We start from the raw sequence: 27,136 nt of genomic DNA on the forward strand, positions 1-27,136 counted from the left end.
TGTTTTCACATTTCCCTGAGAAAGCTGATTAAAAATGTCACACCCACACAATGGGGCACAGTACCCTCACAGGCTGGGTTGCAGAGTACACACAGAGGCTTAAAGGCACAGTACTACTACAGATATGTGTTAAAGAATATGCACAGTGATTTTTGGCAAAGTACTCCCACAGTTATGTTGGCACAGTGCTATAACAGACATGGTTGCATAAGAGTAGAAAAATATGTTTATACGCACATCACGTCCACTGACACAGTTGAAGAAGAGATGGATGTGGCGGTAAAGGTAGAGGCAGAGGATGCATGATGGTTCAATGGTTAGCACGGAAGCTTTGAAGCACTGGGATCCTGTGTTCAAATCCAAGCAAGGACAAACATCTGCAAAGAGTTTTTATCCATGGTTGCATGCGTGTTCTTCTGTTTCCTCCCACATTCTGAAGACATAGTTACCATAGTCTTACCAGAACAGACGGAAACAACATCGCAAGTAATTACATCATCAACTACTGATACGGGTGAGTGTATCTCTGATGATAAACATGATACGTTACAGATCATTAACTTGTCTCAACATCAACTGACACCCACAGAAATTTCGGTTTTAAGCAGGGGATTAACATTCTCACCCATACAACAGACTGATAAATTCACCATGATTAAGGACTTTTTTTATTCTTCAGAAAAATTGTCCTACAGGTCCTGCATAGTCAGCCGCAGGCTATGTCTTCCTTGGAACAAACGGAGAGAAGGGTCTTTCAAGATCTTATGGATCTTCTTCAGGAAGGTGATTCGACTACAGGTAGGCCAAAATTCCCTCATAAAATAGATCTACTGTCTCCCCATCCTTCTCTATTGTACCAGCTGTAAAGATTTTCTTTGAAATGGTGAAACAGGACATTGAAGCGTTACCTTCAAGGATATGTCCTATATTCAACTTAACATTTCAGGAGCGACGGGCCTTATCTGGCTTGCGATCGAACAACAAGTTTTTAATTAGGGAAGCGGACAAGGGGGGCAATGTCGTTTTATGGCCTCATGACATGTACCTTGAAGAAGCCCATAGACAGCTTGATAACCAATGTTTTTACCGGAAACTTCCTTCCAATCCCACGGAGGTTTTTGCCATTAAAATGAGAACCCTGATAGATAGGGCCTTTGAACTTGGAATTATCAGTGCTAGTGAACGGAATTTTATTTGGGTAGAAGAACCGATAACATCTACGTTCTATTTGCTACCCAAAGTTCACAAAAATTTGACTAAACCTCCGGGTCGGCCGATCGTGTCCAATATTGGCAGCCTGTGTGAGAAGGCGTGTAGGTATATTGATTTTTTTCTTCAGCCACTTGTGTTAAAACTACCTTTGTACATCAGAGATTCCTCACATTTTATCAATACTTATAAAGGGATTACCTTATCTCCAGGTGAAATCATGGTTACTTGTTACGTGGAAAGTCTTTATTCAAACATTAACCATGATGATGGTTTGCAGGCGGTTATGTTTTTTCTAGATCAACAATTAAATTCGGACAGAATGCATGACTCCTTTATTATTGATTTATTGGATTTTGTTTTGAGACAATTTTTTCTTATTTGACAGGTCTTTTTTTCTTCAAACATTCGGCGTAGCTATGGGGGGCGCGCTGTGCCCCAGCTTTCGCAAATTTGTTTTTAGGGTGGTGGGAATCCACGGTCGTCTATGTCTCCAGCCTTTTCAACAACAAGGTACACCATTGGTCGCGATTCATAGACGACATTTTCTTTATTTGGTCAGGTTCTTCAGAGGAATGTCTGGAGTTTTTGGATTCTCTCAATCATAATCCCTTTAATATTTTTTTGACTCACCAGTTTTCTTCTGTTGCAGTTTATTTTCTGGACCTTGAGGTCAAGTGTCAGGACTGCATTCTGTCCACCTGCCTGTACCGGAAACCTACAGCGGTTAATAGTTTGCTGGAATATCGTAGCTTTCACCCTGGACATACAAGAGATGGAATTCCAAGAGGCCAGTTCCTCAGGACAAGACGGAACTGTACAAGTGACGAGGATTTCCGGAGGGAAGCACATGATCTTACAGAAAGATTTAAAACGAGAAATTATCTCAAGAAATGTATATCTCGAGCATACCAGGGAGCCAAGTCAAAGTCACAGGATGCCCTACTTGCTCCCACAAAGAAAAAAACTGATAATTTTGCACGCTTTATCACAGGATAACATACTCAATGGGTTCAGGTAAGAAACATCCTAAATAATCATTGGAGAATATTGACTACGGACACACAAACAGCGTAAGTAATTAGCCCACGACCTTTGGTGACGGCTAGAAGGGTCCCAAACTTTAGGGACATGCTTATGAGGAGCCACTACACCAGGCCCACCATTAGACTCAATCGTGGCATTATACTTAGAGGCTCGTTCCCATGTGGAGACTGTACGGTATGTCCATATATGCACCCCACTCATGACAGCTTTACTAATCCTATAGATCAGAGGATACTTAGATTAAAATCTTATATTAATTGCAAAACCTCTAATGTCATTTATGCCATTATCTGTCCTTGCCCTCGCGTGTATATAGGGCAAACCTCACAAGGGTTACGCCGAAGGATTCAGGGACACTTCTCCACGATCAACACAGCAGCAGCTGACAAGTGGAAAGGTAAAACCCTAACCACAGTGGCAGCCCATTACCTGACCCATCATGCTGGGGGCTATATGGATACGAGGGAAGTTGGACTTGAGCATCTAAGAGGTTCAGGCAGGGGTGGATCTTTACGGATGAAGCTGTTGCAGGTAGAATCCCGATGGATCTACCTGCTTCATTCCATGTCACCCCATGGGATTAACGAAGATCTTTTGTTTACAGGTTTCCTGGGATAATGGGACTCTCCTGTATGGACATAAAATAGGACCTTGTCTAGTTATAATGACATTTATACCATGTGGATCTGGACAATATGGAACTGTGTGCCGTGTCTACGTGTGAAGAATTGGTCTCTGGCGAGTGAGGTCTGTTCCTGTCCAGCTCGGGGGATGAGAACATGAGGATGAATTTGGATATGAACAGAGAAAATCTATGGTCCCTCATCTGCTTGTCTGTGCTCTCTCATTCATTCATTTTTCCTACGGAAAGTGCATAAATATTTGTATCGCCAATATATATTCCAATTAATTATACGTTATCAATATCTATGTGTTGAAACACTTTTCATGTTGACACAATATTCAGTGTGTTACATATATTTTTTTGGATGAGTGGTTATGTTTCATTAATCATGCTACTTCCTTTCCAGGTCATGGGGGGATTTTTTGCCTTTCCATAGGGCTTACATGGTGGCGTTTTATCTAAGTCCCAATAGGTTTTAGGATGTCCCCATTTATTGTATATTTGCATTTTATTAGGTACAAACAAGACATCTCCTAACTTTTGAGTTTGTTCTCCTTGGCAATGTGACAGTCATGCACATTTGACTGTCACATCGCCTGCTCCCGGGAGCCGCGCGTGCGCTCTAGCAGTCCCTATCTACTTGTCTTCTCCTGCTTCAGCCTCTTATTTTTGGTCTCTTTGCGATCCGTCGGTCTGGCCGGCTGGCGCATGCGCTATTCACCTACCATGATTCAGTGTCATTTCCCTTTCACCACTGCCTCTGGCGCTTTCACTCCTGATTGCCTACACACCGGATCGTGATTCGCTTCATCAGACCAAGTATATACAAGCGTTGTTGGTCCTTTTAGAGTTCACTTCCCCTGACAAAGCTGTTTTGAACAGCAATACGCGTTGGGCTCTCCCTCTGTTGTCCTTCACTCCCTGGTTGCTCAGCTCTTGCCACTTTCCAAGACCTTTTGAGCCTTCTGTTTGGATCATTATTTGGCTGCCGCAGCATGATCCCTCCTTACGTTCAGGACAGGTGATAGCCGTGTCCTTTCTTTCCATCTGGGGTAATCATTTGGCCGTACCCTCTTGTGCCTTATACGTCAAATATTGGGGGGACTACATATTGTGGGTGTGCTGCAGCTTGACATGGTTCTGTTATTGACAGGTAAATTTCTGAGCAAGATAGGGCGGATTTGCCAGTAACTACTGATATGTGTATACTATTGACCAATTGTTGTTTTTGATACATGTTCTCCACTATTATATGGAAGTTTTGTGTATTTCTGGGTAGTGTTGGGAACACATACACGGAGAGAGCTTTGTTTGTATGGTTTTAATTGTTTTTATGTTACCAATAAAAGCTTGTTTGACTCATTGTAACTTTGGTGGTGTGCATATATCAGAGTGGCTTTCTTTTTCTTGTTTACTATTGCTCTGTCTATTAGCCACTTTTTGCACCCCCAATACTTATTTATTGAATATTATTGTGGTGCGCCAGCTATTTCTATATGATGCACGAGTTTTTATCCATGTTTGCATGCGTGTTCTTCTGTTTCCTCCCACATTCTGAAGACATTGTTGTCACGCGGCTGCAATGCAGATAATTGCAAGCTCCTCTAGGTAGCACTAGAGTGGAAGGAGGACTGCACACAGCAGGACCAGACCTGCAATGCAGTGGCAAGAACGCCACCAGGTGGCAGCAGAATAGTCAAAACAAGCTAGGTCATATATTAGTCTGTAGCGCAGTATAAAGGGTATAAGAAAACAGAGTCAATAACAAACCAAATGGGTCAGTACCAGTCAGGAGCAGATATGTCAAGGACAAGAAACAAAACAACAAGTCAGAGTCCAATCTGGGTAAAAAAATCAGAGAGTCTATACACGAAAGGGGAACACAGAGTGGGAAAGGGAAGAGGGGATAAACAGACACGGGATCAGTGAGCAAGCAGCAGGACAAATCAAGGCAAACGGGGTCAGCTACTCACGCCGTAGGCAGAAGCTATAACTGACATGGTCTGCGGGACAGAGCATGGATAAATAGCAAACCTGAGACCAGACTGAGGCTAACAAAACTAACCCCTGGCATGACCAGACCAGAAAAAGGAGAAGACAGGACTCATAACCCGGTCTGGATCATGACAATACTGATCATGGAAATTAGATTGTAATCCCCAAATGGGGCAGTGTCGATAATGTCTGTAAAGTGCTGTGGAAATAATGCACTATATAACTGAGTAAAATAAATAAAGATTCAAGAGATTTTGTTTGTTATGGAACTGACTTAAATGAACTTACGATTTACAAAACTAAGCTAGCTGTGTAGAACCACAAGGCGTAGTTCCACGTGGATGAAGAGGTGGACATGTTGGTATGGGTGGAATAGGCAAGGGAGGAGCATTCCACTTTTTTGTATTTTTTCCTTTTTTCATGTATATACATTTTTGTTTTACGTTACCTTTTTGACCTCGGGATTTTCCTTTTTTGCGTTCCTGTTTCTTGCTCCGCCTCTTCCGAATGCCATAATTTTTTTTATTTTTCCACCAATATAGCCATGTTAGGGCTTGTATTTTGTGGAAGAGTTGTACTTGAATGGTAAAATAACAAAAAAAATTGCAAATCCCCAGTTGATTTTTGTTTGTTTTTTTATCTCCTGTTATTGGCTTTTATTGCAGTGTTGCAGCAACAGAAAAAAAATAATAATTTGGGCATTTTGATTTTTTTTCTCGTTATGCCTTTTTATAGTGTGAGTGTGTACACTTTTGTATATGTTAACATACAAAGGTTAATAAGTACATATAAGGATATATATATATATATATATATATATAGTGATTATGTATATATGAAGATTAACTGCCTACAGTGCACTTAGGCTTCTTTCACACTTCAGTTGTTTGGGGTCAGTCACTTCCGACATAGTGACGGATCGACGGATCCATCACAATTGTTGAGAAAACGCTTCTAACGGATCCGTTTTTTTGATGGATCCGTTACTTGGGGGTTGTCAGGGAAAAGTATCTACTTTTTTGAGCATGCGCAATTGAAAAAGCGGATTGGGGCGACGGATCCCCCGAAATGACGGTCGCGACGGATCCGTCGCCCATAGGCGGCCATTCTATGGAATGGCGGACACGACAGATCCGTTGCGATCCGCCATTTCGGCGTTGACAAAAAACGTTATAATGTCCGTCCATGTCTAAATTAGTCCGCCAAATTTCGACGGATCCGTCGCATGGCAGATGGAACGGACGACCATCCGTCACAATCCGTCGCTAATGCAAGTCCATGGGAAAATAACGAATCCGTCAAAAAAAATGACGGATCCGTTATTTGAGGAAAATGGCAGTTTTAGACTGACGCTAAACAACTGAAGTGTGAAAGAGGCCTTAGATCATCACCAAGAGACGTTTAAACATCATCCGTTTGGAATAACAGAGAAGCAACACCAAGACAGAGAACCCCTGGGAGATTACCTACACTGCATGAGCGTCCATAATTAGGCAGGTATCAGCACACTGTTCATGTACAGTTACCCCAGTTTTGGCATCTGTCTTAGTCATGTTTCTCTGGTATTATATAGTGATTACCTTATGTAGTAACTCTAGTTTCACCCAGACCTTCAAGTGGCCACTTTTCAGGGTTGGATGAAACTGAGATATCATGGAGTCAAACGAGGGGCCATAAACCCCTAGAAAATAAAAGCCACAAGGATTTAGATCAAACCACCACAGGCATAGTTTCAGTAAACCTTAATGTTTTACAATGACAAACAGCAAACATATAGAGGCTTAGAACTGTTTGTGAAGTGAATAAACAAACATTTATCAAGATTGTGTCACTATGAGCATTGTCTGTCACATCTGTAAATGTTTTACAAGAAATGCAGATATGTGATTGTCTGAATGCATTCGGTATACAGTATTTCAATCTCGATTATAAATCACCATTTGTATATTGGCCATTTGTACATTTGAGGCAGCCAAAGTTATGGCTCTCAAGGAGAGAAACTAATATAGTTGACAAAGCTATATTTTTAATTAACTACTGAGCCAAACTAACAGCATTGCTTTATCAAATTTACATGAAGTGTATTGTGTCCAATGTGAGCAACCAGGCAACACAAAAAGGAGCTTTTTAAGGGAGCTCTTTAAGGTACACAAATGTCATGAAGTCTTTGCCAACAATGATGTGGTTTCACCAATGCGGGGTACCTTTTTTAAAAATATACTATTGCCATCACAGCCTGCTTGCCCAAACTTCACCGGCCTATAACAGTTCAAAGCACGTTCACCCTGGTGATCTAGTGGCAGTTAAAAAAGAGTCATTGCAGGAGACAGAGTTAAGAATTAGGCCCAATGTGGTGGTGTGTGTCTCTAAGACTTGTAATGCAGTGCATGATCAGCCAAACAATTCCCCAACGTGGTACCTTTTTAAAAATAGACTAGTGCCATTGCAGGCCCCTTGCCCAAACTTCAGTGGCCTACAACAGAACAGAACAGGTTCACCTTGGTGATCAAGTGGCAGTTGAAGGACACATTGCAGGAGACAGAATGAAGAAGTAAGCCCAAAGTAATGTCATGCCCAATTCCCCAATGAGGAGTCCTTTTTTTTACAAAATAAAAGAGTGCCATCACAGCCTCCTTGCCCAAAATGCACCGTACAGAGCACGTTCACCCTGCAGATCTAGTGGCAGTTAAAGGACACATTGCAGGAGACATAAGGGATGGGGGCAGTGTTCTGGAATCACTGCGTTGAGAAACACGTGATGGTGTCTCCGCGGTATTGGATGCTTTGGTCTCCCCGAGGCCAATCATCTGTGCCTTTATAGCCTTTTTACTAGGCACTGCTCCTAATAGCCAGATTCCTACTCCACACTGATGAGGGGCAAAAACCCCGAAACAGCTGTCTGTGGATGGATACCATGCTTGGCATAGGTGGCTTTCCTTCATAGGATGCTGCCCTTCCCGTGGCTGTTCCTTCCCGGGGAAAGGCCTGGCTATTCACTGCTTGCGTCGAGAAACACGTGATGGTGTCTCCGCAGCTTCTTTACATGCATCTGCATATTTCCCATAAGGGATGGGGGCAGTGTTCTGGAATCACTGCGTTGAGAAACACGTGATGGTGTCTGCGCGGCTTCTTTACATGCATCTGCATAATTCCCATAAGGGATGGGGGCAGTGTTCTGGAATCACTGCGTTGAGAAACACGTGATGGTGTCTCCGCGGTGTTGGATGCTTTGGTCTCCCCGAGGCCAATCATCTGTGCCTTTATAGCCTTTTTACTAGGCACTGCTCCTAATAGCCAGATTCCTACTCCACACTGATGAGGGGCAAAAACCCCGAAACAGCTGTCTGTGGATGGATACCATGCTTGGCATAGGTGGCTTTCCTTCATAGGATGCTGCCCTTCCCGTGGTTGTTCATTCCCGGGGAAAGGCCTGGCTATTCACTGCTTGCGTTGAGAAACACGTGATGGTGTCTCCGCAGCTTCTTTACATGCATCTGCATATTTCCCATAAGGGATGGGGGCAGTGTTCTGGAATCACTGCGTTGAGAAACACGTGATGGTGTCTCCGCGGTGTTGGATGCTTTGGTCTCCCCGAGGCCAATCATCTGTGCCTTTATAGCCTTTTTACTAGGCACTGCTCCTAATAGCCAGATTCCTACTCCACACTGATGAGGGGCAAAAACCCCGAAACAGCTGTCTGTGGATGGATACCATGCTTGGCATAGTTGGCTTTCCTTCATAGGATGCTGCCCTTCCCGTGGTTGTTCCTTCCCGGGGAAAGGCCTGGTTATTCACTGCTTGCGTCGAGAAACACGTAATGGTGTCTCCGCAGCTTCTTTACATGCATCTGCATATTTCCCATAAGGGATGGGGGCAGTGTTCTGGAATCACTGCGTTGAGAAACACATGGTGGTGTCTCCGCGGTGTTGGATGCTTTGGTCTCCCCGAGGCCAATCATCTGTGCCTTTATAGCCTTTTTACTAGGCACTGCTCCTAATAGCCAGATTCCTACTCCACACTGATGAGGGGCAAAAACCCCGAAACAGCTGTCTGTGGATGGATACCATGCTTGGCATAGGTGGCTTTCCTTCATAGGATGCTGCCCTTCCCGTGGCTGTTCCTTCCCGGGGAAAGGCCTGGCTATTCACTGCTTGCGTCGAGAAACACGTGATGGTGTCTCCGCAGCTTCTTTACATGCATCTGCATATTTCCCATAAGGGATGGGGGCAGTGTTCTGGAATCACTGCGTTGAGAAACACGTGATGGTGTCTGCGCGGCTTCTTTACATGCATCTGCATAATTCCCATAAGGGATGGGGGCAGTGTTCTGGAATCACTGCGTTGAGAAACACGTGATGGTGTCTCCGCGGTGTTGGATGCTTTGGTCTCCCCGAGGCCAATCATCTGTGCCTTTATAGCCTTTTTACTAGGCACTGCTCCTAATAGCCAGATTCCTACTCCACACTGATGAGGGGCAAAAACCCCGAAACAGCTGTCTGTGGATGGATACCATGCTTGGCATAGGTGGCATTCCTTCATAGGATGCTGCCCTTCCCGTGGTTGTTCATTCCCGGGGAAAGGCCTGGCTATTCACTGCTTGCGTCGAGAAACACGTGATGGTGTCTCCGCAGCTTCTTTACATGCATCTGCATATTTCCCATAAGGGATGGGGGCAGTGTTCTGGAATCACTGCGTTGAGAAACACGTGATGGTGTCTCCGCGGTGTTGGATGCTTTGGTCTCCCCAATGCCAATCATCTGTGCCTTTATAGCCTTTTTACTAGGCACTGCTCCTAATAGCCAGATTCCTAATCCACACTGATGAGGGGCAAAAACCCCGAAACAGCTGTCTGTGGATGGATACCATGCTTGGCATAGGTGGCTTTCCTTCATAGGATGCTGCCCTTCCCGTGGTTGTTCCTTCCCGGGGAAAGGCCTGGCTATTCACTGCTTGCGTCGAGAAACACGTAATGGTGTCTCCGCAGCTTCTTTACATGCATCTGCATATTTCCCATAAGGGATGGGGGCAGTGTTCTGGAATCACTGCATTGAGAAACACATGGTGGTGTCTCCGCGGTGTTGGATGCTTTGGTCTCCCCGAGGCCAATCATCTGTGCCTTTATAGCCTTTTTACTAGGCACTGCTCCTAATAGCCAGATTCCTAATCCACACTGATGAGGGGCAAAAACCCCGAAACAGCTGTCTGTGGATGGATACCATGCTTGGCATAGGTGGCTTTCCTTCATAGGATGCTGCCCTTCCCGTGGTTGTTCCTTCCCGGGGAAAGGCCTGGCTATTCACTGCTTGCGTCGAGAAACACGTAATGGTGTCTCCGCAGCTTCTTTACATGCATCTGCATATTTCCCATAAGGGATGGGGGCAGTGTTCTGGAATCACTGCATTGAGAAACACATGGTGGTGTCTCCGCGGTGTTGGATGCTTTGGTCTCCCCGAGGCCAATCATCTGTGCCTTTATAGCCTTTTTACTAGGCACTGCTCCTAATAGCCAGATTCCTAATCCACACTGATGAGGGGCAAAAACCCCGAAACAGCTGTCTGTGGATGGATACCATGCTTGGCATAGGTGGCTTTCCTTCATAGGATGCTGCCCTTCCCGTGGTTGTTCCTTCCCGGGGAAAGGCCTGGCTATTCACTGCTTGCGTCGAGAAACACATGATGGTGTCTCCGCAGCTTCTTTACATGCATCTGCATATTTCCCATAAGGGATGGGGGCAGTGTTCTGGAATCACTGCGTTGAGAAACACGTGATGGTGTCTCCGCGGTGTTGGATGCTTTGGTCTCCCCGAGGCCAATCATCTGTGCCTTTATAGCCTTTTTACTAGGCACTGCTCCTAATAGCCAGATTCCTACTCCACACTGATGAGGGGCAAAAACCCCGAAACAGCTGTCTGTGGATGGATACCATGCTTGGCATAGTTGGCTTTCCTTCATAGGATGCTGCCCTTCCCGTGGTTGTTCCTTCCCGGGGAAAGGCCTGGCTATTCACTGCTTGCGTCGAGAAACACGTAATGGTGTCTCCGCAGCTTCTTTACATGCATCTGCATATTTCCCATAAGGGATGGGGGCAGTGTTCTGGAATCACTGCGTTGAGAAACACATGGTGGTGTCTCCGCGGTGTTGGATGCTTTGGTCTCCCTGAGGCCAATCATCTGTGCCTTTATAGCCTTTTTACTAGGCACTGCTTCTAATAGCCAGATTCCTAATCCACACTGATGAGGGGCAAAAACCCCGAAACGGCTGTCTGTGGATGGATACCATGCTTGGCATAGGTGGCTTTCCTTCATAGGATGCTGCCCTTCCCGTGGTTGTTCCTTCCCGGGGAAAGGCCTGGCTATTCACTGCTTGCGTCGAGAAACACGTGATGGTGTCTCCGCAGCTTCTTTACATGCATCTGCATATTTCCCATAAGGGATGGGGGCAGTGTTCTGGAATCACTGCGTTGAGAAACACGTGATGGTGTCTCCGCGGTGTTGGATGCTTTGGTCTCCCCGAGGCCAATCATCTGTGCCTTTATAGCCTTTTTACTAGGCACTGCTCCTAATAGCCAGATTCCTACTCCACACTGATGAGGGGCAAAAACCCCGAAACAGCTGTCTGTGGATGGATACCATACTTGGCATAGTTGGCTTTCCTTCATAGGATGCTGCCCTTCCCGTGGTTGTTCCTTCCCGGGGAAAGGCCTGGCTATTCACTGCTTGCGTCGAGAAACACGTAATGGTGTCTCCGCAGCTTCTTTACATGCATCTGCATATTTCCCATAAGGGATGGGGGCAGTGTTCTGGAATCACTGCGTTGAGAAACACGTGGTGGTGTCTCCACGGTGTTGGATGCTTTGGTCTCCCCGAGGCCAATCATCTGTGCCTTTATAGCCTTTTTACTAGGCACTGCTCCTAATAGCCAGATTCCTAATCCACACTGATGAGGGGCAAAAACCCCGAAACAGCTGTCTGTGGATGGATACCATGCTTGGCATAGGTGGCTTTCCTTCATAGGATGCTGCCCTTCCCGTGGTTGTTCCTTCCCGGGGAAAGGCCTGGCTATTCACTGTTTGCGTCGAGAAACACGTGATGATGTCTCTGCAGCTTCTTTACATGCATCTGCATATTTCCCATAATGGATGGGGGCAGTGTTCTGGAATCACTGCGTTGAGAAACACGTGATGGTGTCTCCGCGGTGTTGGATGCTTTGGTCTCCCCGAGGCCAATCATCTGTGCCTTTATAGCCTTTTTACTAAGCACTGCTCCTAATAGCCAGATTCCTACTCCACACTGATGAGGGGCAAACACCCCGAAACAGCTGTCTGGAGTGAGGTTTTCTGGAGCAATCCAGACCCTTTTGCAGAGAATTCTGTTTTTTTCTGTGGTCGTTTGTACCGACAGCTTTGAAGATGAGTTATGTGAAGAACACCATCCGAGTGACGTTGGAGCCATCTATCCGGGCAAGGAACAGCGTGGTCTTTATTGTACGTGACCTTATTGAGGAAAAGGCTGGAGGAAAGCGGGAGAACATCTATAGCATCAATGAGTTCCCTAATCAAGGTAACTACGATGTTACTTTTATGTCGGAGCATTATTGCCTGAATGTCTATGAGTGGTTTCGGAATCATGCCGGAGATCCCTGTTTGAAGGGAGTCAAATGTGAACCACTGTTTGGTCTTCAGGAAAGGCAGGTGACTATCACTGTCTATAACCCCTTTACTGAACCTGCATTGTTGGAGAGCTTCCTCTCACAGTATTGTGACTTTGTTTCAAAGGGAGAGAAGCAAGTGAACTGTTTAGGAATCTTCAATTGTCGATACAAATATCTTGTAAAGTTCAGAAGAGATCCTGGCAGTGTGGGTGGGTTCAGACACCCTCCGGCGAACTTCTCTGTGGCAGGGCATAGGGGTTTCCTCACGTACCCTGGGCAGCCTCTGTTTTGCAGGAGATGTTTCTCTTTTAGACATGTCCAGGCAGACTGCCAGAAGGGGCAGTGTTGCCGAAACTGCAAGAAGGAGGGGCATATGGCTGGTGATTGCCCGATGGCTAAGACCTGTGACGTGTGTGGTAGTAGTGACCACATGTATAAGGATTGTCCGTGGAGGGCGCCTAGACGCTCAGAGAGTGAATGGAGAGAGGAGGAGGAGAGAAGGAGGAGGTTGGCGACTATCAGGAAGGAAACTGAAAGAATGGAGAGAGAGGAAAGGAGGGAGAGGGAGAGGGAAAGACGCTCTGTGACTCCAGATGACATTGTGCTAGCACCCCGTGGAACTATGAGTGATGCACAGAAGGAAGATAAGGAGTTTTGGTTGGCGGCAAAAAAAGTAGAGAAGGGGTTTAAGAAGAAGGAAGAAGATCAGGAAGAAGATGAGGAAGAAGATGATGACTCTACTGTGCCTGAAATGTTTTCTCTTGAGGAAGCAATGGATGCAACGGAGGAAGACGTGCGTATTTCTGAAGCTGAGAGCCCTGTGCACCCCTCAGATCCTCAGAATATTAGAAGGCTTTCTTCAGATCAGGACAGGGGTGCGAATAAGTGTCAGAGGGAGGAGGATGGGGAAAGTGATGAGGCATGCAGTAGTATGCCTAAGAGGAAAATTGGGCCAGCTAAAAAAAAATGGAGTGAGCACGAAGGGGCTAGTGGTTCAGAGACTTGCTGTTCAGTCCGAATGGCAGAGGAGGACAATGGTGATACTGGGTAAAATGAAAGCTCAGTGGATCTGTTGTTTTTTTTTTTTCTCTCCTTTCTGTGAGTCTTGACCTTTGTCAAGGGCTTTTTGTGTAATGTGTGTAGTTTTGTGGTAATTTTTGCATTGTTTTTTGTTTTTATAGTATGGGTTTTTCTATAGTTTCTCAAAATGTGAGAGTTTTTAAGAAAGCGAGGAGGAGAGCAGCAATTTTGGATTTTTTAGCTATGCAGACTGCATCTATTTTTTGTTTGCAAGAATGTGGGATTGTGGATGGTGTGAAAGGGGATGAGTGGTCTTATGGTGCGTCTGTGTGGTCTGGTAGTGCAAATAATAGAAATGATGGTGTGGGTATTTTAGTTAAGGGGCAGGAGGTTGTTTTGAATAATTATTTGGTGGTGGAGGTGGGGAGGTGTATCTTAGCAAATTTTGAATATAAAAATGCTAAGCTTTGTGTTATCAATATTTATGCGCCAGTAGAAAAAAATGAGCGTAAGTTATTATTTGAAAAAGTGAAGCTTTTTGTTCCAGGAAGAGTGCCTGTGGTGATTGTGGGTGATATGAATTGTGATGTGGGGGGAGTGAATGTGGATGTGTCTGGAAAAGTTTTGCTGGAGTTAGTTACTGACTTTGATTTGAGTGATATGCAGCGTGTGTGTAAGGTTAACCCTTTGTTAGATACCTTTTTTTCTGATAGTGGAAGAGCACAGTCCAGGTTGGATTATTGTTTTATTTCTAAAAATATTATTCCTGTTGGATATAAGCAGGATAGGGTCGTTTTTTCGGACCATGTTTGTGTGTTGTGCGAGTTAGATATTAATGTTAGTGGTGTGTTTGGAAAGGGTTTGTGGAAATTAAATGTGAAATTGTTGGAAAATGAAGCTGTGAGGAAGGAGTATGTGAGAAAGTATGAACAGTGGTGTAAAAGTAAGGAAAGTTTTGGGAATGTTTGTGAGTGGTGGGATTGGGTTAAGAGGCAGACAAAAAAGTTTTTTAAAAGTGTGGGGTATGAATTTACGGCAATTAAGAGGGAAAAGTTTGTTAAGTTGAATGCCCGTTTATGTTTATTGTATAAATTGAGGGAAGGAGGAATGGAGGTGGAGGAGGGGATAAAAAAGGTTAAAAAATAAATTAAAGAGTTTTTGGAAGAGAAAGGGAAGAGTATTATTTTTAGGGCAAAAATTGATAGAATGGAGCAAGATGAAAGGTGTTCGAGGTTTTTCTTTAAATAAGTTTTTGGGAAAAAGCAGAGTATGGGTGTTTTGAATGCAGAGGATGGAAGAGAGGTAAGTGGGGAGGATATGTGTGAACATGTGGCTAAGTTTTATGAGGAGCTGTATGCAGTGAAGTGGAGGGATGAGGCTTTGGAGGAGGATGTACTAAGTGTATTAGAAAATAAATTGAGTGAGATGGAGAGAGAGAGAGTGATGGGTGAGGTGACAGGTGATGAGGTATGGAAGGTAATTAATAGCATGGCGTTAAATAAGACTCCAGGAGAGGATGGTCTTCCTATAGAGTTTTATAGGGTGATGTGGCATGTGATTGGTAAGGATTTTGTGGATATTTGTAAGTATATGTGGTCTAGTATGGAGGTGGCTGAGAGTATGCGTGCAGGGATGGTTGTGTTAATACCTAAAAAAGGAGATTTGAAGAGTTTAAAAAATTGGAGACCGATAACGTTGTTGAATTGCGATTATAAGATCTATGCGAAAGTAATGGCGAATAGGATGCGTGATGTGATAGAGAGTGTGATTGGGGATGAACAGTGTTGTGCGGTGCCTGGGAGACGTATACATGAGTGTGTGTGTATGTTGAGAGATTGTTTGTGGGACTGTATGAGTCGGAAGAAGAGTGTATTTGTTTTGAGTTTGGACTTTGAAAAGGCGTATGATTGGTTATCACATAGTTTTTTGTTCCGGGTATTATTGAGAATGGGGTTTCTGCCTGATTTTGTTTGGAGGGTGAGGAGCTTATATAAAGACATTTATAGTTGTGTTTTGATGAATGGTTCTGTGGGTAGAAGAGTGAATGTTTTTTCAGGTGTGCGACAAGGTTGTCCTTTGTCTCCTGTGGTTTTTATTTGTGCGATTGAACCGTTGCTTTGTATGTTGAGGAAAGATAAAGTGATTAGAGGAGTACAAGTGCCAGGAGGTGGAGGGAGGGAATGGAAGGTTAGTGCTTATATGGATGACGTGTGTGTGTTGTGTGATTCAGAGTATTCTGTGAGGCGGGTGAAGTTATTAGCGTCTATTTTTTGTGGTGCGTCAGCATTTAAGGTGAATTGGGAGAAGAGTGAGTGTAAGGTTTTTGGGGGAGGGGTTTTAAGTAAGGATGTAGGAGTGAATGAGGTGACTGGGTCTATTAAGGTTTTGGGGGTGAAATTTTCAGAGAGTTTGGATGGGAAAGAAAGTTGGGATGATGCAAAAGGAAAGGTTGAGCAGAAGTTATGTTTTTGGAAGATGAGAAGTCTTTCGTTTTTTGGAAAAATCTTAGTTATTAAAAGTGTGATTTTGCCTATTTTCTTATATATTGCAGTGGTCTTTCCGCCGGGGTATATGTGTATGAGAGGGTTAAATAGGATTCTGTTTGTGTTTTTGTGGAATTCTAGAATGGAGAGGGCTAGGAGGGAGGTTTTGGTGAAACGTTTAGAAAAAGGTGGGTTGGGTTTTCCAAACCTTGAGGTGTTTCTTGGTGTAAATATTGTGGTTTTTGTGTTGAGGGTGATTAGGATGGATGGCAAGTTTTCTTGTCTGTGTAGGTTTTTGTTTGGGGCGTATTTATTTCGTTTGAAGTGGCGAGAGAGGGATCTGAGGTATCCGGTTGCTTTTGACGTGCCTAGATGGTATGTGTGGGTTTATAAATTTTTGGTGAAGTATGAGTTATGTGATGTGGATGTTAGGTTGTTGAGTAATAAGAAGGCTGTATATAGGATGATTGAATGTAGAGAGACAGAGTGTGGAATAAACATGGTAAGAGGGAATGATATAGAAAAAGTATGGAAGAAAGTGCGGTTAGACGGTATGACGAATAGGCAGAGTGAGATTGTGTGGCAGTCTTTGCATGGAGTGTTACCAGTTAGAGAATTTCAGAAGAATCGTGGGTTGGGGAGAAATGATATGTGTCCGAGAGGTGGGTGTGGTGGAAGGGAAAGTGTAATACATGTGTTTTGGAATTGTCATTATGCTAGGGAGGTGATTGGAAGAATGGGACCGTTGTGTAAAGAATTGTGTGGTGTGAGCTTGTTATCATTCGAGTTGTTCATGTTTGGCTTGGGAATGTGTGATGGAGTGAAGGAGAGAGTGTTGTGGTTAATAGTTGCATGTATAAAAGAAGTATTATGGGATGTGAGGAATGTGTATGTTTTTAAGAGAAAGGAAATTGTAGTAAAGAATAGTCTAAAAGTGATTTTGGGGAAGATGTATGTGTGTTTTCTATGGGATAAAAGAATAAGGGGGGAGGTGGATGCCGAAGGGATTTGGAAGGTGAAGAAGTGGAGATACCTTGTAAATATGTCTTGACTTGCTTTTTCTGATGTTGTATTAAACTGAAATTTTCCGATGATGATGGGAACAGCTTTTGTGTTTTGGATTTGACGCAGCTGTTTGGGATTTTTCTTTGGTCTTGGATTTCTGGACCGTGGATTTTCCCATCTGAGGGAAAAAAAAAAAAAAAAAGAAACAGCTGTCTGTGGATGGATACCATGCTTGGCATAGTTGGCTTTCCTTCATAGGATGCTGCCCTTCCCGTGGTTGTTCCTTCCCGGGGAAAGGCCTGGCTATTCACTGCTTGCGTCGAGAAACACGTAATGGTGTCTCCGCAGCTTCTTTACATGCATCTGCATATTTCCCATAAGGGATGGGGGCAGTGTTCTGGAATCACTGCGTTGAGAAACACGTGGTGGTGTCTCCGCGGTGTTGGATGCTTTGGTCTCCCCGAGGCCAATCATCTGTGCCTTTATAGCCTTTTTACTAGGCACTGCTCCTAATAGCCAGATTCCTACTCCACACTGATGAGGGGCAAAAACCCCGAAACAGCTGTCTGTGGATGGATACCATGCTTGGCATAGGTGGCTTTCCTTCATAGGATGCTGCCCTTCCCGTGGCTGTTCCTTCCCGGGGAAAGGCCTGGCTATTCACTGCTTGCGTCGAGAAACACGTGATGGTGTCTCCGCAGCTTCTTTACATGCATCTGCATATTTCCCATAAGGGATGGGGGCAGTGTTCTGGAATCACTGCGTTGAGAAACACGTGATGGTGTCTCCGCGGTGTTGGATGCTTTGGTCTCCCCGAGGCCAATCATCTGTGCCTTTATAGCCTTTTTACTAGGCACTGCTCCTAATAGCCAGATTCCTACTCCACACTGATGAGGGGCAAAAACCCCGAAACAGCTGTCTGTGGATGGATACCATGCTTGGCATAGGTGGCTTTCCTTCATAGGATGCTGCCCTTCCCGTGGTTGTTCCTTCCCGGGGAAAGGCCTGGCTATTCACTGCTTGCGTCGAGAAACACGTGATGGTGTCTCCGCAGCTTCTTTACATGCATCTGCATAATTCCCATAAGGGATGGGGGCAGTGTTCTGGAATCACTGCGTTGAGAAACACGTGATGGTGTCTCCGCGGTGTTGGATGCTTTGGTCTCCCCGAGGCCAATCATCTGTGCCTTTATAGCCTTTTTACTAGGCACTGCTCCTAATAGCCAGATTCCTACTCCACACTGATGAGGGGCAAAAACCCCGAAACAGCTGTCTGTGGATGGATACCATGCTTGGCATAGGTGGCTTTCCTTCATAGGATGCTGCCCTTCCCGTGGCTGTTCCTTCCCGGGGAAAGGCCTGGCTATTCACTGCTTGCGTCGAGAAACACGTGATGGTGTCTCCGCAGCTTCTTTACATGCACCTGCATATTTCCCATAAGGGATGGGGGCAGTGTTCTGGAATCACTGCGTTGAGAAACACGTGATGGTGTCTCCGCAGCTTCTTTACATGCATCAACAGAATGAAGAAGTAGGCCCAATGTAATGTTACGCCCAATTCCCCAATGTGGGTTCCTTTTTTTACAAAATAAAAGAGTGCCATCACAGCCACCTTGCCCAAAATGCACCATACAGAGCACGTTCACCCTGGTTATCTAGTGGCAGTTAAAGGACACATTGCAGGAGACAGATTGAAGACGTAGGCCCAATGTAATGTCATGCCCAATTCCCCAATTCGGGGTCCTTTTTTTACATAATAAAATTGTGCCATCACAGCCCCCTTCACCAAAATGCACCATCCTATAACAGTACAGAGCACGCTCACCCTGGTCATGTAGTGGTTCTGGATGATGAGGATAAGGAGGAGGATAACAACAAACAGACCAAATCTGGAAGCGTATACCCACGTGTGGTTGTGAAGAGGTGCATGAGAATTAAGCCTCCCCAAATGATAGAATGTATTTGAGGTTATGTTTCGCTTTTTTCACTTGGTGGTGTACAGAAGTCTTTCACAATCCAGCCCTTGCTCATTTTTATAAGAGTCAGCCTGTCAGCATTTTCAGTTGACAGGCAGATGCGTTTACCTGTTATAATTCCACCAGTGGCACTAAAAACCCATTCTGACAGAACACTAGCAGCAGGGCAGGCCAAGACCTCAAAGGCGCAGAGAGCCAGTTCATGCCACGTGTCCAGCTTGAATACCCAATAATTAAAAGGCACAGAGGAATCATGGAGGACATTTGTACGATCTGCAAGGTACTCCCTCTCTACCTTCACAAACATTGCACTTCTTGTGACAGCATCCCTTGTCTGTCCCAGAACTTTGCCATTGTTCCCTTGCCTGATCTGGATTGCATTTCTGTCTCTCTCGCTTGGACTCCTTGGTTGTACAAGAAATAATTCTGCTACAAGGGCCCTCTGGTACTTCAACATTTTAGTACACCTCTCTGCCTCTGGTAGAAGACATTGAAAGTTCTCCTTCTAGCGTGGGTCTAGAAGTGTCACCAAACAGTAATGAATGTCATCCAAAAATTTTATAATGCGAGGATCACGTGAAACGCAGTGCAACATAAAGTCATCCATGCATGCCAGACTGCTAACAGGCAAGACTTCCGTGTCCTCACCAACAGGACGACTGACCATGCTGTCCTGCTCCCTCTCATCCTCCTCCTCCCTGCTGAACAGACGGTATGACAGCTGTATTTGTAGTACCGTCAATAGCGCATGAAAGTAGCTCCTGTTCTTCTTCCTCCTCATTATTGACTACAAATCCACGATCAGAAGACATGAGGCTGGGCTGAGTGTAATCCCCCTGTATGGTTCCTTGCTACATGTCCTCGTGCTCTGCCTGCAATGCATCCTCTGAGCAGAGAGATTTTCAGAATGCTGAGAAGCGGGATAGTGATGCTAATTATGGCGGCATCACTGCTCACCATCTTGGTGCAGTCCTCAAAGTTTTGAAAGATGGTACATATGTCGGACATCCATGTCCACTCCTGAGGTCTTATGTGTGGAGTCTGAACTGAATACCGACGGCATTGTTGATATTGGTGGTCAACAACTGCCCTCTTCTGCTCACAAATCCTTTCCAACATATGCAGCGTAGAGTTCCAGCGTGTGGGGCATCATACACCAGCCGGTGAGCTAGAAGATGCAAATGCTGCTGAAGCACAGCAAGGGCGGCGGAAGCAGTAGCTTACTTTCTAAAATGGGCAGACAGACGGCATACTTTCACTAGCAGATCCAGCAGCTCCGGGTAACTTTTCAGAAAACGTTGAACCACGAGGTTAAGCACATGGGCCAAGCAAGGTACGTGTGTGAGCTCACCTTGCCTCAGAGCCTCCACCAGGTTACGCCCATTGTCACACGACCATGCCTGGCTTTAGGTTCAGTGGTGTCATCGAAACATCTGACTGCTCTTGTAGCGCTGTCCACAACTCTTCTGCATTGTGCGGTTTGTCACCAATGCAGTATAGCTTCAGCACCGCCTGTTGCCGCTTGGCCGAGGCAGTGCTGCAGTGCTTCCAGGTTCTGACTGATGTGTTGATTTCAGAGATGGAGGATAAAGAGGAGGAGGAGAAGGAGGAGGTGCAGGAGCTGTAGACTGTGTGGCTGTTTGAGGTATTGAGGTAGAGCCAGCAATCCTTGGCGTGGGGAGTAGGGTTGAGCGACCTTGACTTTTTTAGAGTCGAGTCGGATTTCGCAAAACCCGACTATCTCAATAGTTGGGTCGAGTGAAATCGGCCGATTATGACGTAAAGTCGGGATCGACCGAAACACGAAACCCAATGCAAGTCAATGGGGCAGCATAGTCGGCAGTGAGTGGGGGCCAGGAAAACCCCTAGAGTGCCCATTTTAATGCCAAAACCATGCATTCTTCTTAATGAAGCTTGTCAATCTTAATTTCCCTTATAATAATAGTTAAGGTAAGGTAAGTATTTAAACTTTGCAAGTGTTGTGATCCTGAGCAAGCAGGGGGGGGCCCACTCGTTGGCATTGGCACTGGCACAGGGCCCCTCAAAGTACGGCGGTGTGTTTGCATGGCAGGGGCGCCTCCCACCGGCAGCGACACTTTTGCGTACTATGAGGGGCCCTGTGCCAGTGATGTCGCCAACGAATATTCCTCCCCCACCTGATGAAGGAACCTGCACTTTCATCTGCACCTTCCTCTTTGTCCCCGTGTAAGGTGGTATGGTATGCGGGAAGAGGAATCTGACTTTCAGCAGGGTCACAATCTTGCTGTGTAGCGTGCACGGGGAATCTTGCGTTCTGGGTCAATGTACCAGCAGACTCATCTATCAGTGGCTGGGCAATGGGCAGGATGAGGAGGAAACACCAATATAGGCCCAAAGAATAAAGTGGTTTAAATGCAGTTCAAAATTGGTAAGAGGACTAACCAGGGGGCATTGCTTTGTTCAGTGGAGGACAACTGTAATGAGAGGCTGACACAGAGAGTAGGCCCAAATCAGTAATTAGCCTAAATGCAGTTCGAAATTGGCAGCAATAGTAAACAGGCGGCACAGCTTTGTTCAGTGGAGGAGAACAGCAAGGAGCGGCAGACACCAATGGTAGGCCCCAACCCAACTAGTAGGCCAAATGCAGTCTAACATTAACAACTACTTAACGAGAGCGTGAAAATGGAATTTCAGGACAGGAAACCAGGAGAACAGCAAGGAGCGGCAGACACTGTTAGTAGGCCCCAACACAACTAGTAGGCCAAATGCAGTTGTTCCATTTAACAACTATTTAACAAGAGCCTCAAGATTGAAGCAATGGAGAGACAACCTGGGGTACACCCCTGACCCAACTTGTAGGCTGCATGCAGTGTTGTTTTTAACAACTACTAATGGAGTTTATAAAATGTTCCAGGGGTACACAGGCAGCATTGGTGTGGTAAGCGGAGGACAATTTCTATTTGGGACTGCAGACAGACTTAGTAGGCTGTCCCCTGTGGACCATGCATCCACAACATTAACCCAGTGCGCCGTAATGGACATGTAACCTTTCGTGGACATGCCTACTGGTCCATGCATCTGTTGTCAGGTGCACCTTTCTACTATTAGATAGCCTGAGAGCATGGACAATGCGGATTTTTACATGATGGTGGAGGGCTGGGATGGCTTTTCTCGCAAAAGAAGTGACGACTGGGTAGCTCTTACCGTGGTACAGCATAGTCCATCTGGGCTTTATAATTATAAATAAAAGAAAAAAAAGTAGGCTGTATGCACTTTGAAATAGGTTCCAGGGGTACACGGGCGGCAGTGGTCTGGTCAGTGGAGTAGTAGTAGAAAGAAGGGACCGCAGACAGGCTTCGAAGGCCTAATATAAAAAAAAATTGGGCTGTAGGCACTTTTAAATTGGTTCCAGGGGTACACGGGCAGCATTGGTCTGGTCAGTGGGGTAGTAGAAGAAAGAAGGGACCGCAGACAGGCTTCGAAGGCCTAACATAAAAAAAAATTGGGCTGTAGGCACTTTTAAATTCGTTCCAGGGGTACACGGGCAGCAGTAGACAGGTCAGTGGAGGCCTAGTGGAAGGAGGGACCGCAGACAGGCTTCAAAGGCCTAACATAAAAAAAATTGGGCTGTAGGCACTATTAAATTGGTTCCAGGGGTACACGGGCAGCATTGGTCTGGTCAGTGGAGTAGTAGTAGAAAGAAGGGACCGCAGACAGGCTTCGAAGGCCTAACATAAAAAAAAATTGGGCTGTAGGCACTTTTAAATTTGTTCCAGGGGTACACGGGCAGCATTGGTCTGGTCAGTGGAGTAGTAGTAGAAAGAAGGGACCGCAGACAGGCTTCGAAGGCCTAACATAAAAAAAATTGGGCTGTAGGCACATTTAAATTCGTTCCAGAGGTACACAGGCAGCAGTAGACAGGTCAGTGGAGGCCTAGTGGAAGGAGGGACCGCAGACAGGCTTCGAAGGCCTAACATAAAAAAAATTGGGCTGTAGGCACTTTTAAATTGGTTCCAGGGGTACACGGGCAGCATTGGTCTGGTCAGTGGAGTAGTAGTAGAAAAAAGGGACCGCAGACAGGCTTTGAAGGCCTAACATAAAAAAAATTGGGCTGTAGGCACTTTTAAATTGGTTCCAGGGGTACACGGGCAGCATTGGTCTGGTCAGTGGAGTAGTAGTAGAAAGAAGGGACCGCAGACAGGCTTCGAAGGCCTAACATAAAAAAAAATTGGGCTGTAGGCACTTTTAAATTCGTTCCAGGGGTACACAGGCAGCAGTAGACAGGTCAGTGGAGGCCTAGTGGAAGGAGGGACCGCAGACAGGCTTCGAAGGCCTAACATAAAAAAAATTGGGCTGTAGGCACTTTTAAATTGGTTCCAGGGGTACACGGGCAGCATTGGTCTGGTCAGTGGAGTAGTAGTAGAAAGAAGGGACCGCAGACAGGCTTTGAAGGCCTAACATAAAAAAAATTGGGCTGTAGGCACTTTTAAATTGGTTCCAGGGGTACACGGGCAGCATTGGTCTGGTCAGTGGAGTAGTAGTAGAAAGAAGGGACCGCAGACAGGCTTTGAAGGCCTAACATAAAAAAAATTGGGCTGTAGGCACTTTTAAATTGGTTCCAGGGGTACACGGGCAGCATTGGTCTGGTCAGTGGAGTAGTAGTAGAAAGAAGGGACCGCAGACAGGCTTCGAAGGCCTAACATAAAAAAAAATTGGGCTGTAGGCACATTTAAATTAGTTCCAGAGGTACACAGGCAGCAGTAGACAGGTCAGTGGAGGCCTAGTGGAAGGAGGGACCGCAGACAGGCTTCGAAGGCCTAACATAAAAAAAATTGGGCTGTAGGCACTTTTAAATTGGTTCCAGGGGTACACGGGCAGCATTGGTCTGGTCAGTGGAGTAGTAGTAGAAAGAAGGGACCGCAGACAGGCTTTGAAGGCCTAACATAAAAAAAATTGGGCTGTAGGCACTTTTAAATTGGTTCCAGGGGTACACGGGCAGCATTGGTCTGGTCAGTGGAGTAGTAGTAGAAAGAAGGGACCGCAGACAGGCTTCGAAGGCCTAACATAAAAAAAAATTGGGCTGTAGGCACTTTTAAATTCGTTCCAGGGGTACACGGGCAGCAGTAGACAGGTCAGTGGAGGCCTAGTGGAAGGAGGGACCGCAGACAGGCTTCGAAGGCCTAACATAAAAAAAATTGGGCTGTAGGCACTTTTAAATTGGTTCCAGGGGTACACGGACAGCATTGGTCTGGTCAGTGGAGTAGTAGTAGAAAGAAGGGACCGCAGACAGGCTTCGAAGGCCTAACATAAAAAATATTGGGCTGTAGGCACTTTTAAATTGGTTCCAGGGGTACACGGGCAGCATTGGTCTGGTCTGTGGAGTAGTAGTAGAAAGAAGGGACTGCAGACAGGCTTCGAAGGCCTAACATAAAACAAAAATGGGCTGTAGGCACTTTTAAATTCGTTCCAGGGGTACACGGGCAGCAGTAGACAGGTCAGTGGAGGCCTAGTGGAAGGAGGGACCGCAGACAGGCTTCGAAGGCCTAACATAAAAAAAATTGGGCTGTAGGCACTTTCTAATTGGTTCCAGGGGTACACGGGCAGCAGTAGACAGGTCAGTGGAGTAGTAGTAGAAAGAAGGGACCGCAGAGAGGCTTCGAAGGCCTAACATAATAAAATTGGGCTGTAGGCAATTTATAATTGGTTCCAGGGGTACACGGGCAGCATTGGTGTTGTCAGCGGAGGCCGATTGTAATGAGTGTCTGCCAGTTAGTAGTCCCAAACAATAAATACATGTTAATCTCTTGCATGACAACAAAACGAAACCACCAAAGGGTGCAATCATTCGGTACTGGGGTGGGCTCCTCTGCGAAGTTTCAGACCTAGTAATTTGGCACAAAGTATTTACTTGGGTAAATATAGGACACTGCCCCTGACTATGTTAAGTACCATCATACATGTCAACACAATGGTATTGTCAGTGGCAGGAATTTACGGATGTCAGCGCATAGACTAAACATTGTTGGAACTGTGAGAGATTATTGTGCAAGTGGTTTAGCAATGTTTGAGCTGGGGGTGGGGGAACTCTCTTGTGGCCGGCGGTACAGGCCCAGGGCCCCTCATGTTACAACAGTGTGTCTGACGTTGGGTGCGCACCACCACCGCCCGAGACACTTTATTGTACTATGAGGGACCCAGTGGCAGTGCCGTCAACCAAAAGCGGGCACACCCACCTCTTCAGACAAACAGCACTCTCACGGGTGCTGGCGCCAAGTGGCGATACCACGGCCCCGTGTGGGGAGTTTGGCCATTTAGGGAGGTGTAAACATGTCGTATGCTTGACAATCAGCTGCTGCAAATTACGAGATTTGAAAAGTCATTCAGAATAGCCCACAGGCAAGACCTTTTCATAGGAAAGCTAGGTGTCGGCCGGGCAAGGTGGGGCAAAAGATTTCGAAATCCAGTTGTGGTTCATTTTAATGAAGGTTAGATCATCTACATTTTGGGTAGCCAGACGAGTCCTTTTTTCGGTTAATATTGAACCTGCAGCACTGAATACTCTTTCGGATAGGACACTAGCTGCCGGGCAAGCAAGCTCCTGCAATGCATATTCTGCCAATTATGGCCAGGTGTCTAATTTGGATGCCCAGTAATCAAATGGGAATGACGGTTGAGGGAGAACGTCGATAAGGGATGAAAAATAGTTAGTAACCATACTGGACAAATGTTGTCTCCTGTCCCTTTGAATTGATGCTGCAGTACCTGTCCTGTCTGCGGTCATAGCAAAATCACTCCACAACCTGGTCAGAAAACCCCTCTGTCCAACGCCACTTCTGATTTCTGCCCCTCTAACACCTCTGGTCTGCTGGCCCCTGCAGCTCGTGTGAGAACGATCACGGGCGCTGTGTGCTGCGAATGCCTTAAGCAAACGGTCAACAAGAGTTGATTGTTTGATTGCTAATATTAGTTCCAAGTTCTCATGTGGCATTATATTTTGCAATTTGCCTTTATAGCGAGGATCAAGGAGGCAGGCCAACCAGTAATCGTCATCGTTCATCATTTTAGTAATGCGTGTGTCCCTTTTGAGGATACGTAAGGCATAATCCGCCATGTGGGCCAAAGTTCCAGTTGTCAAATCTGCGGTTGTGCTTGTTTGAGGGGCAGTTTCAGGCAAATCTACGTCACTTGTGTCCCTCAAAAAACCCGAACCCGGCCTTGCCACGCCAGCAATTTCCAGTGGCCCCGGAAAAGCTTCCTCATTAAAAATATAATCATCCCCATCATCCTCCTCATCCTCCTCCTCCTCTTCGCCAGCTACCTCGTCCTGCACACTGCCCTGGCCAGACAATGGCTGACTGTCATCAAGGCTTTCCTCTTCCTCTGCTGCAGACACCTGATCCTTTATGTGCGTCAAACTTTGCATCAGCAGACGCATTAGGGGGATGCTCATGCTTATTATGGCGTTGTCTGCAGTAACCAGCCGTGTGCATTCCTCAAAACACTGAAGGACTTGACACATGTCTTGTATCTTCGACCACTGCACACCTGACAACTCCATGTCTGCCATCCTACTGCCTGCCCGTGTATGTGTATCCTCCCACAAAAGCATAACAGCCCGCCTCTGTTCGCACAGTCTCTGAAGCATGTGCAGTGTTGAGTTCCACCTTGTTGCAACGTCTATGATTAGGCGATGCTGGGGAAGGTTCAAAGAACGCTGATAGGTCTGCATACGGCTGGAGTGTACGGGCGAACGGCGGATACGTGAGCAAAGTCCACGCACTTTGAGGAGCAGGTCGGATAACCCCGGATAACTTTTCAGGAAGCACTGCACCACCAGGTTTAAGGTGTGAGCCAGGCAAGGAATGTGTTTCAGTTGGGAAAGGGCGATGGCAGCCATTAAATTCCTTCCGTTATCACTCACTACCTTGCCTGCCTCAAGATCTACAGTGCCCAGCCACGACTGCGTTTCTTTCTGCAAGAACTCGGACAGAACTTCCGCGGTGTGTCTGTTGTCGCCCAAACACTTCATAGCCAATACAGCCTGCTGACGCTTGCCAGTAGCTGCCCCATAATGGGAGACCTGGTGTGCAACAGTGGCAGCTGCGGATGGAGTGGTTGTGCGACTGCGGTCTGTGGACGAGCTCTCGCTTC

This window comes from Ranitomeya imitator, chromosome 5 (assembly GCF_032444005.1).
Source record: "Ranitomeya imitator isolate aRanImi1 chromosome 5, aRanImi1.pri, whole genome shotgun sequence".
Taxonomy (NCBI): Eukaryota; Metazoa; Chordata; class Amphibia; order Anura; family Dendrobatidae; genus Ranitomeya; species Ranitomeya imitator.